General features: G+C 52.7%; 1 long non-coding RNA gene across 1 annotated transcript; it reads left to right on the top strand.

Annotated features, from left to right (window-relative positions):
• Positions 1-1171: 1171 nt before the first annotated feature.
• On the top strand, positions 1172-8900 carry LOC148109300 (uncharacterized). Its single transcript, XR_015726016.1, has 2 exons — positions 1172-1343; positions 7445-8900. It is a non-coding gene; the product is annotated as an uncharacterized LOC148109300 (long non-coding RNA).
• Positions 8901-12154: the final 3254 nt, after the last annotated feature.

Genomic DNA, 12154 nt, shown 5'->3' with positions numbered 1-12154 from the left:
CTCGGGGCCTCAGGCGCAGGGGAGGTGGGCGACCACGGACAGACATGGGCCCCCACTTTTATTTGACAGCCTCCGACAAGCACCCAGTGAAGAATGCGGAGCTCCTTAGCTCAAAATGTATTTCCAATTCGTGTCTATGCAGTGGCGTGTTATTACCCAGCGGCGTGCCCAAACGACTGTGTGTTCGTTTTTTGCTCCATCTATCTCGCACGGATTTCATGTTTTTGCAGCATTCTGCCTCCTCGTCAGTTTTAATGATTTTGTTATTCAATCAACCCTGGCTGGCTCCACCGCAATGACTCAGGGGTTTACAATTAGGTCCATCATTCAACCAGTGTGCAGAGAAGGGAGCAGAGAGCAGGGGCCGCGTGCCTGCAGCCTTCCTGGAGGAGGTGGGGGGGCTCCCCTCCCCCCACCTCGGACGGTTGTCAGCCGTGACGTTTTGTGGGGCAGCCTCCCTGCTTCGCTTCCCAACCTCGCCTTCCCAATACGGAACCCATCTCCGGTGGCATCTGGTTTCCCGGCCTCCGGTTGCCTAGGAAATGAGATCTGCGGCTGCGCTCTGCGCTCCCGAGCCAGGTGGAGGCAGGGCCCCCTCTTCTCCGACAGGGGTTTCTGCAGAGGGGCGGCCCCTTCAGATTTTTCCCAGGCCACACCACAAAAGATGGCTGGCGGCCACAAAAGCGGGATGCAGGCCGGCGGCACTCCTTTGTCCCTGGCCTGGCTGCGTCTGCTGGCGACGCATGCATAATGGGCCCAGCTGAGGAGGGGCATTGTGCCTCCGCGCGGGGAGGGGCTGCCCGGGGCCAGGGGTCAGGGACACGAGGCTGGTCCAATTAGGAATACCCGGGTGTGCTTCGTATTTACATAATGCGGAGTAAAATTTTCTCAGGTTGTGGAGCTGGGGACAAAGTATGGATTTAATCTCTCAGAACAATAAAGTGGGCAGGAATCAGGGAATGCCACCCTCTTGAAATAGTCCTCGGTATGTGTGAGTCAAAGCAGCAAGAGCTCGCGCCCGGGGGCGGCGGTGCCTGTCACCAGCACTTTGTTCTTTGTGCTGCTGGCGGGGGTTATCTCTTTGGGTCCTGGGAGCAGTCTTGTCCTTGCAAACAGAATTTGCAAACGAAGCTGGGGAGTGCTTCGCATCGTGCAGACCCCTCCCAGGGATGGACTTTGCACGTCTTCCTTCAATCAACCTGTCACATCAGCCTCCATGCCATCACCTGCTGGGGCAGGCAGTTCTGTTTGGTTTTTAGAACCAAACCAAACAGGAGTTCACCTGCCTGATGCCTGGCAAGCCAATGAAAAAAACCGACACAGAGCTTTTGCAGTGAAGAAAGGTAGGCTCTTTACTGGTGGGGGGCGCCATCCGGATGTCAGGGAGCTGATGCTCAAAGTCCTGAACCCCCCCCCCCCCCGTGGCTGCCAAGTGAGGGTGTTTGAAGGCAAGATCTAGAGTGAGAGTCTCCAGGTGGAGTGGCATCCAGTGACTGGCGGAGAGTGAAGTCATGTTCTTAAAATGTCATCTTCTGTTCTTTGACTCCAGAGTGCCCGGTTGGAGGGGGTCCGTTCCACTTCCAAACTAACTTTAAGAAACATCTGTTCCTAGTGCGCTGGGACAGTCCAACCTGTGATTCCTACCCCCAGTAACGTGTTAGTTCACGTGACTGTGTCAGTATTCCCTAACTATTGACGACCACCATCCCCTTCAACAACACACACCTGAGACTACCACGGTGATCAGCAGTGGTCCACCTGCAGCTCCGAAGTCCTACGCCACGTTCTCTGCTGGTGCCCTTCCCAGAGGGACCGTCCCTGGTTTTCTGTGGTGACTGGTTCTAGCCCGAAAGTCTGGGCAGGTTGTAGAAAGACAAGGAAGAAAAAAACCCTCTTTTTGGAAATTCTATAGTAATTCCAATCTCAAGTAATAGCAGCACGGTCGTTTATGTTTTAAATTTCAAGAATTCAAGAGGAGGCGATCTTTTTTTCTATCATAATAATATTTTTTTATTATATTATGTTAGTCACCATACAGTACATCCCTGGTTTTTGATGTAAAGTTCCATGATTCATTAGTTGTGTATAACACCCAGTGCACCATGCAATACGTGCCCTCCTTACTACCCATCACCGGGCTAGCCCATCCCCCACCCCCTCCCCTCTGAAGCCCTCAGTTTGTTTCCCAGAGTCCATAGTCTCTCATGGTTCATTCCCCCTTCTGATCACCCCCCTTTCTTTATCCCTTTCTTCCCCTACCGATCTTCAAGGAGGAGGCGATCTTGCACCTTTAACAGAACATCCCTGCTTCTGAGTCAGCATTGCCAGTTTTCTAGACACTTGTTCCTGAAGCCCTTGATGTGCCCGAGAGTCCCGGGGGCGGGGGGTGAGAGTGTTTCCAGGTTCCCCACTACCTCGCGGCCTCATGGATTGAAATCTTCAGGCGGGTGCCTGGAGGGGTGCACGCATCTCTATGTCTGGTGTGTTGGAGCTATCGATCAGTCTGGGGAGAACTAACATTCCAGCAATATTTGCTGTCCAGTCCATGGACATGATCTCCATTTAGTTAAGTCTTCTATACTTTCTCTCAGCAAGTATTCTGTTTTCAGTGTATTTTTTTAAAAGATTTTATTTTTAAGTACTCTCTACCCCCAACGTGGGGCTCGAACTCACAGCCCCGACAGCAAGAGTCACACGCTCTACCGACTGAGCCAGCCAGGCATTCCTTGACTGAATTTTTTAGGTCTTGCAATTATTTTGTTAAATTTCTCCTTAAACATGTGTTTTATTGTTGTATTTGCCATACATTCCGCAGCCTTGCTAAATTACTTCAGCGATCTAGAAGTTTTTTTGGCAATTACTTAGAATTTTCTGCAACTTTGTCATGGCATTGGCAAATAAAGATAGCTTTTCTTCTGCCTTACCAATATGCATGTCTTCTATTTCTTTCCTTGGCTAATCTCACTGGCTACTATAATGTTGCATAGAAATAGTGAGAACACATATCCTCCTCTTGTTCACAGTCTTAGGACAGAAGGTAAGTCTTCCAGGATGAAGTATATTAGCTGTAGGCTTTTGGTAAATGCCCTTAATCAGAATAGAGAAATTCCTTTTATTTCTAGTTTGCTGAGGTCTATTTATTCAATTATGGATGTTAAATATGTTTTTCTAGACCCACTGAAATGATTATGCCTTTTCCTCTGAATAGGATGAATTTCATTCTTGGCTTTTCACATAATAAACCAGACTTGCTGTCCCGGAATGAACCCCACTGATCACCGCGTTAGTTTCCTGAGGCTGCTGTCCCTGAGTGCCATTAACAGAAACAGCAGGAATAGCAAGGGTGGGCCAGGCCATGTTCTCTCCTGAGGCTCTAGGGGAGGACCCTTCCTTGCTGTCTCCAGATTCTGGTGGTGTCCAGTGACTCTTGCTGTTCCTGGGTTTATAACTTCTGCACCTGTCATATGGTGCTCTCTCTCTGTGCATCTGTCTTCCTGAGACCTGCTCTTCTCTGCCTGTCTCCTGCTGTTCTTGCTGGGACGACAATCACATGGGATGGCGGGCCCACACTAATCCAGGACGACCTTGTCATAATTTAATTATCCCCACAGAGACTCTATTTCCAAATATGGGCACATGCACAGGTATCTGGGGTTAGAATTTTAGCAAATCTTTTTAGGGGCTACAATTCAACTCACTATAACCATGATATACTATCCTTTTTGTATATTTCTGGATTCAATTTGCTGATCTTTGATGAGAGTATTTGCATTTATGCTCATGAGAGATATTCTTTTGTAATTTTCTTGTCTTATAATAGGTTGTCTGGATTTGGTACGAGCAGAGTGCCAGCTCCAGTGAGCGAGCTGGGAGTCTCCATCCTTGCTTGCTTTCTGGTAAGAGTTTGTGTGTGGTTGGTATCTTTCCTCCCCAAATGTCTGTTAGAATTCACCACTGGAACCATCTGGAGTTCTCTCTGTTTTTATTTCAAGTTCAATCTGTCTGTTAGATATAAGGCTATTCTTATTTTAGAATTCATTGTTGTGTCAACAGTGATGATTTGGGTCTTTCAGAGAACTTGTCCATCTAATCTGTCTGTTGGCATCGGTGTTGGTGACGTTTCTTACCATATCACGTCTGCGGCCTCTGTAGCAATGTCCACTCTCTTGTTCCTGATACTGGTAATTTCTGTTTTTTTCTGTTTTCCCTGATCAGTCTAGAAGCTTATCAATTCTATTGACTATTTCAAAGAATCAGCTTTGGGTTTTATTCATTATTATTATGTTTCCATTTTCCATTCCCTGAGTTTCTTCCCTTATTTTATTATTTCCTTCCATGTACTTAACTTAGGTTTGTTTTGTTCTTCTTCTTCTAGCTTCTTTTGCAGGAGCTTAGCCGCTAATTTTATACTTTTCTTCTTTTGTGATACAAACATTCACAACTATGAATTTCCCTCTATTTATGACTTTAGTTGCATCCCAAGATTTCAATATTTTGCATTTTCATTTTCTGTTTTCCTTTGTGTGGTGAGTTGACTGGTGGCCCCAAAAATATGTCCACATCCTCATCCCTGGAAACTGTGGCTATCACCTGACATGGCAAAGATGTCATTGTGCTGAGGGTCCTGTGAGGGGACTTTATCCCGGACCCTCCGAGTGGGCTAAGTGCATCCTCGCGAGAGAGGCAGAGGGGCAACGTAAGGGCGGGAGGGAGGGAGGCTCACACCCACCGCACCCTGGGGCCCCCAGGAACTGCAGGAGGCAGGAAGGAGGCTCCCCGGGAGCCTCGGTCAAACCCCACTCCACGGCACCCTGGTTTCAGTCCATTAAAACTGGTTACGGACTTCCGGCCTCCACGACTCTGAGAGAATAACGTTCTGCTGTTCGAAGCACCCGTCTGTGGTAGTTTGTTACAGTGGACCCAAGAAGCCAATGCACTTTCTGATCTTTTTTTTTTTTTTTTTTTTTTTTTATCCATGGGTTATTGAGAAGTGCTTTACTCAATTTCCAGATGTTTGGAGATTTCCCAGCTATCTTTGTGTTACTGGTTTCTAATTTAATTCTGTTGAATTAAATTCTGTATGATATCAGCCCCTTTACATTTATTGAGACCTGTTTTACAGCCCAGAAGGCGGTCTGCCCTACTCTGTGAGTGACTATGACACCCTGTGCATGTCCGCTGGTGAAGGGGGTTGGCGGTGTTTCTCAAACCTGTGTCCTTACTGTTTCTCTGTCGAGCAGTTACTGAGAGCTCTAAGGGTAGCTTCCTTCGGTTCTTCTTTCAGATGTCAGTCTTTGCTTCGTCTGTTTTGAAGCTATTATTAGGTGCATCTGCTTTTAGGCTGTTAATAGAGCTTTTCCAGCTTCCTGTGACTCCCATTTGCACAGTGTATCTTCCTCCGTCACTTTGCTTCTAACCTATTCGCACCTTTATGTTTAAAGTGTGTTCGTCGGGGTGCCTGGGTGGCTCCATCGGTTGAGCGTCCAACTCTTGGTTTCAACTCAGGTCATGATCTCAGGGTCATGAGATCGAGTCCCAGGTCAGGCTCCGCACTCAGCGGGAGTCTGCTTGAGATTCTCGCTCTCCCTCTGCCTCTGCCCCTCCCCCTCATGCTCACGCACTCTCTCTCAAATAAATAAATAAATCTTAAAAAAAAAAGTCTTTGGGGGTGCCTGGGTAGCGCAGTCCTTAAGCATCTGCCTTCGGCTCAGGACGTGATCCCAGCGTTCTGGGATCCAGCGCCACATCAGGCTCCTCCGCTGGGAGCCTGCTTCTTCCTCTCCCACTCCCCCTGCCTGTGTTCCCTCTCTTGCTGGCTGTCTCTCTGTCACATAAATAAATAAAATCTTAAAAAAAAAAAGTCTTTGGAGATGTTTTCCCAAGTCACTAGACCTGGAGACAGACCAGACTGCCCCCAGTTTTTGTGTAAAGCACTAAGGGCCTTTTATGATTAAAAGAAAATCGCAAATCAGGAACCGACAAACATGTTCTGGTTGCCTGAAGAAAATTTAGCATTTTTAAAATTGGTTACAAAAGAGAAATAATAACCAGTTGTCAAATGTTTAAGTATCAAGAGATTTCAGATGGAAATTTGGATTTCTGGATTTTCTTTAAAAAGGAGCCCTCGCCACAGGGGGCCGGGGACTCGGTGGCAGCTACTGGGGTGGGGGTGAAAAGTCGCTCTTAGACGGCACTCTCCCTCCCGGAGTGGGCGGCCGCCTCCTTGCAGCGCCACACCTGGCCGCCTCACGCGGACTCGAGCGCCTGCTTCCTGCCACGCGTTTACAGAGGACTTTCTGTGGCTGCCGCTACGTGAGTGAGCACAGAGCCACGGTCCCCTCGTCAGCCCAGGCCTGAGAACCCCGTGCTCCCGGGGTGCTTTGTAACAAGGGGTCACAGGCCCGAGACCTCCACAGCATGCGTTTGGGATCTCACGGTGTCCCTGGCTGCGAGTGGGCCCTGCGTGCCGTGCTCTGCTCACGGCGGCCTCCCTGTCTGGTTCAGGTCCTCTTCCTGCCCTGGGGTTGCTGGTACAATTCAGTTCCTCAGGGTTGGGACTGAGGTCCTTGTCTTTTTGATGAAGGATAATTGGAAGACAGACAGGCGGGGACAAGGGGACCTTCTGCCCTAAAAGGAAACCACCCATAAAAGGAGTTTACACCCAGCCTGGAAGGAGCCCTCCACCCTGTTCCACATGACGGTAGATAACAAAAACCTGATTGGACAACACCCGCAGGGAGGGTTCATCAGATCAAAACAGCCCGCCAACAAGCCCACAAAACCCCTCGACTTAGAAACGCCAGGCGCAGCCGTCTCGGGTCCCCTCCCTCCCAGGAGATTTGTACTCTATCATTCAGTAACCTTTACTAGCGCTCAATAAACCTTGCTTTGCTGCCCACCACTCTGGTCCACCTCTTCATTCTTCGGAGCAGCATGAGCAAGGGCCGCGGGCACCAAAGGAGAAGGAAATCCTGTCACATTCTTGCTGGTTGTCAGGGCGTCCCTCAGCTGCTGGAGACCAGCCACCAGCAGAATTAGGATTTGGCAAAGCTAATAACTGACAGATTTGGGAGCTGTTTGTGACAGCGGTTACCCCGCCTGATTAATACCCCCACCGCGGTCTCTGACAACACCAGCTCCAGCCCTCACTGCAAAAATGCTTCTTTCTACCAGGACGAGCGTCCCCAAGCAGCATCCCACAGACCAAGAGTCTCTGTCCTTTACAAGGAAGAGATGGCTTTGAGGAAGCCAAGTTGTAGCAGCTGTATCGCCGGCGGAGCACGGGGCTTCGTCCACTTGACAGGGGGTGACTGCTAGCCTTCAGCATTCCCCACCTGCACGGTCACATCCTGCAACCCAGAGGGCAAAGCCTTCCTCCCCGTTCCCCAAAATAACACTCGGGAAAGGTCACTCGTGATCCCAGCTTGTGTCCCTTCTCCTCCAGGGCCCAACACTGAGGTCAGAAGAACGTCACACTCTCATCCGTGGGCAACACACACAGCTGGGAAGGACCCCTCCCAACAGAAGTGGAGCCCTGGGCAGACGGAGACAGCAGCCGGACATTTCGTTCCGGTCTGTGGCGTCTGAGCTTCCCCCTGGCGGACAGGACCACAGAGAAGCGCATGTTCAGGGCTGGGCGGAGGCCGCGGGCCGTGCTCCACGTCGGGATGAGCACCCGGACCCCTGCCCGCTACTCAGCAGCCGTGGGACCGGGACGAATCGCCCAGCATCCTGGCAACTAGCCCTCCTCGCCCATGGCGTGGCAGCCGTGACAGCACCACAGCGGGGAGCCCTCGCCAGAGCTGCTGACTGAATGCCCTGGTGACAGAGGCTTGGTCCCCACGCCCATCAGACCAATAAATCCTACTCTTCCCAACATCTCGGGAGACTAATGCTTCTCAGAACACATTTTTGAAAAAGCTGGGCAGTGGAAAAAGAGTGGATTTGGGAGCTGGACTGCAGATCTTCGGGGAGTTTTCTTTCATTTTTGGTGTGGGTGGTGTGCTTTATTGAGTAATGTGTTTGTTCTCAGGAAGAGTGCCTGGGTGGTAAACCTCTTTCCTTTGCTCTCAACGTTACACAATAGTTCGGCTGAGTGTAAAGTTCTGGTCTCTCCACTCTTTCTCTCAAAGTCTCTGTAATCCTGCTTCTCAGATTCAGTGTCTCAGGAAGGCCCCGATGCCGTGTGATCTCGTTCCTCCCCGCGGGAGGTGGTGGAGTTGGTCCCACGTGCAGTTCTGAGAACTCGCCGCTCCGCGTTTCTGTGGGATGCTCCCCCAGGGCTCCGCCTGGAGCCTTCGCGGTGAGCCCCACATGTGCGTAGTTTGGGGGTGCCCCCGTGGTGTGTTGGCGCATCGCCTGCCCCGGGTCGGCACAAGCTTAGACCCGGTGACTGCTCCCCCTCCGTGGTGAGCCACCGTGGGCACGCACGGCCTGCTCGCGGGGTCCGCAGTCTCAGCTGCAGGGCTGCAATCCGCAGGGATGCCCTGCTCCACGGGCCTTTCTGAGCCGCTACTGTGGCCACATCCTCCTCGTGCCGCGGGAGGTGTTCAGGAGCAAAGCGAGTCATGTGGCCAAAGTCAACACCACGGGGTGGAGAAATACACACAGCCTCTCGCGGGAGGGTCGCAGGTGGTGTGGCTCAGGGCATCGGGGGGGATGGGCCCCGGATGGTAAGGCGTCTGCTGACGTGGAATGTGGATGTGGGCTCCTGGCCAACATGACGGCGCCGCTGACTCTTGACTGCGTCACAACCCTCCCCCTGCCCGTCTCCCTCTCTCCCCTCCCCTCCCTCCCATCTGATCTTAATTCCAAGTGAAGTGTCTGTGATAGTCTTCTAATTCTGTCATTTGGTTCTAAGCATAAAGTCGGCAATAAAAATAACCTATTGTTTTGCTTCACCACTAATTGAATGCAAATGACAACACTGTCCGCTGGACCTGGAGTCCGGGGAGACGGGCAGCGCCCCTCGCTGCTGCTGCTGAGGCTGAGGCTGGAGAGACACTCCCCGCGGGGGGTGGACGGCCCCTTCCCTGACGGCTCCCGCTTGCTCCCCTCATCGGATGCTGTTCCCCGGCCTCTGGTTGGTGCTGGAGTGCCTTCCCTTCTCCGTGGTGACCTGACGCCTCCGCCCTTTATGCCGAGACTGAGCTGGCGGATCCGGTGCCACTCGTCAGCCCCACGCGGCCCCTGAGCTCCGAACTGAGCCTCATGGTGAGGGTGCAAATCACGCTGGGTCAGGAAGGAGCAACGTCGTGTGAGACCCTCTCACAGGCTTTGTACCGGCCACGCGCTGGCATGAGGGCGTTAGGGTGTACGGAGTTGTACAAAACACACGGTTCGAGTTAATTCCCACTGTTCTTCTTTACTTTTTTAACGCGACTCCAGAAAGTGTAAAATTACGTAAGAGGCCTGCGTTCTATTTCCACGGGACGTCGCTACCTCAGCGGATCTCCCAAAGGCTCTAAGACTTTTAGACTTAGTCAAGGCAGCTCCTGGAGCTTTTGTTTTGTTTTTAACGAACAAAATAATTGTATTATGCTTATCTACTTGACCTTCTGTTGTACTTTACTTGAACTTCTGTTGTATTTTATCTTAGAATTTTTCCTTTTTACCATGATGTACTTATTTTATCTTTTGTTCACTTTATTTTGAATGGAAGAGAGGAGATTACAGTGCAAGAAGGGATCATTTCTGCTCAGTAAAGGGGAGACCACTTTAGAAAACCTCGTCTAGTTTCCCCAGTGCACAGTGGCTCTCCCTTCTTCCTCCAAGGTCGACCCCTGCACCAGGCAAAAACACGTAGCCCCTGGGACCCAGCATCCCATGAGGACCCCTCCATTCTTCTTGCCGCCTGGGGACACCGCATGGTCCTGACTAGAACCCCATCCTTGTCAGTCTTCTGGGGAACTCGCCGCCCCTCGCAGGAAGGCGCTCCTGGAGGCCAGGAGGCAGGTGAGGAAGGACGCACCACAGCCCCCATTGGCTTGGACAACTGCAGGGCCCGCCAGGAGCTCACCTGAGCTCGCTCCACAGTACAGCGGGAGAGGCTGTTTTCTCCTCGGCGACATTCCGAGGGGAAACATCAGCAGCACTGCCCCGTCCCCATTGCCCGGCCGTCCCCAGCTCTCACGGGAACACCGTGCAGGTGAGACATTCAGTGTCCTGGCTGGGCAGTAACTCCGTGGCCAGCGGCCATGTGTGCCAGCGAACCCCTCCGCGGCGGACGCTGGCCCCGGGCTGGGTGTGTGCTCTCGGGGTAAGAGACGGAAGGTCCCGCTGGGAGCATGCCTGCTCCCCGTCTGCTCTTGCTCGGCCAACCGGGGAACGCCCTGGTCTGTCCTGTCGGAAGCCAAGGGCTTCGGGGAAACGAGCTCATTCCAGCTGCAAGCCGTGCTAACGGGTGACGTGAACTCCAGCTTCTAGAGGCAAACGTCCTGTTCTTGAGCCCAAGGACACTATGCAGCACGCTCTTCGTGACCAAGGGTCCCTCCCAGAATGTGGGGGGGAGGGAGTCTTTCACAACCTGTTTGGCTTTTGAAAACCTCTGACACTGAAGGCTGGAGGTCCTGTCATCAGCCTCCGTTTCCCTTAGGGCTGCTTGTGACTCCTTATACGCACTTTTGGAAACTGGCACAGGAACGACTAAGCGGCTCACACACCCCATTGGCTTGACCTTGATGTGACCTCACCTTGCTTCTACTTTCATCTCTGCTTTCCACACATGGGACACCCATTCCCGCCGCCTGCGAAAACAGCAGCTCGCCGGCAAACACACAGAGCAGGAGCCTCGGAGGGCCCCGAGGTCAACGAGCACACGGGCAGAGGGGCTCCGGTTCTCTGGGACCCACGCTGCCTTGCTGTGGGGGCAGGGGGCACAAATCAGCAGGAGGATGGGGGAGGCAAGGCACGGGAGCAGACGGAGGCAGGGAGGCTGTTGGAAATACGAGCCCGCCAGGCTCCAGACAGCTGGGCAGGAGGGAAGGCTCCCCACCCGCGTTTCCAGCCCTCGATCCTTTATGAGCCACGGTCACCCACCTGGTCTCTGTGGCCACGTAGACAGTAGGTGATCTAGGCAGGGAGACCTGTGTGTCTGGGGCCTCTGCTGGTGCTGGGGGTGGGGGAGGCAGGGGGAGCGGCAGATGGACAGAGCAGGCATGGGACATTCAGGACTGAGAACAAGCCTTACACCTGCGATGATGTCACAGTTCAGCTGAGTAAATCACTGGATTTTATCTATTTCATTTGCAGGCGAGGAGGAAGCATTGCCCACGTCCCAGAGAAACCAGGCCCTTGCGAGTCCGAACTAGTGGGACCCACTGTCCCCGCCCACTGGGCATGCTGAGCAAGTGCTCCCTCCCGGCGGCCCCCTCCCCCTCCACCAACTGCTGGGCCAACCCTGACGGCACACCTCACACTCTCCCGCCCGCTCACACCTCTGTCCCAGCGATGGCCTGCCCCCGGGTCACCCAGGAGGAGAACTTGCCAGGGTGGGGCCTTCCACTTCCTCTCCTAGACCCGCCCCTCTAGGCCTGTGTCTCACTGACGCGCCCGTCCCGCGAGCTCCACTCCTGTCATTCACATCAGGCCCGGTGCCCTCGCCACCGACGCCCTCCCTGACCCGACCTGATTACTGCACCTCCATGAGCCAGGCAGATGGTTACCCCATGGTTACGCGCAGTACCCTACGGACTCTCCTGCAGATCCGTCCACGTGAGCCCCGTGCGAGCATGGCTGTCGGGGTGGGGGGGGGACGCCCCTGCAGGGCCCAACACAGACTCCAGGGACGTAGGTGCGGAGGGAGCCCCAGCCGTTTGCTGCAGCCCCGGATGACGTCCCTGCTGGTGTTCACACAGATCGGACCAGACCAGAGCAAGATTTGAACGGAAGCATTCGTCTTTTCCAGTTTGCTCATGGTATCAGGACAACCTGTAGTTAGTGCTAATTTATCATCTCACCGTTTTCTTCTTTCAGCCTCAGTTTCTCCCTACAAACACGGTGCTTAGTTTTAAGCAGTTGTAGCCTCCTGATGTGGTCGAGTTACGAGCATAATTTAGTGATGTTTTCTTTCAACGAAGAATCGTGTGAACACGCATTGTGTTATCACCTTTCCACGTATCAGAATGTGAGCCTGGCCAAACTAAGTCTGAACCTT

Source organism: Ursus americanus, chromosome 11, assembly GCF_024610735.1.
Source record: "Ursus americanus isolate L20-20 chromosome 11, mUrsAme1.1.p, whole genome shotgun sequence".
Classification (NCBI taxonomy): domain Eukaryota; kingdom Metazoa; phylum Chordata; class Mammalia; order Carnivora; family Ursidae; genus Ursus; species Ursus americanus.
The sequence above is the reverse complement of the archived record's forward strand: the minus strand, read 5'-3'. Positions and strand labels throughout refer to the sequence as shown.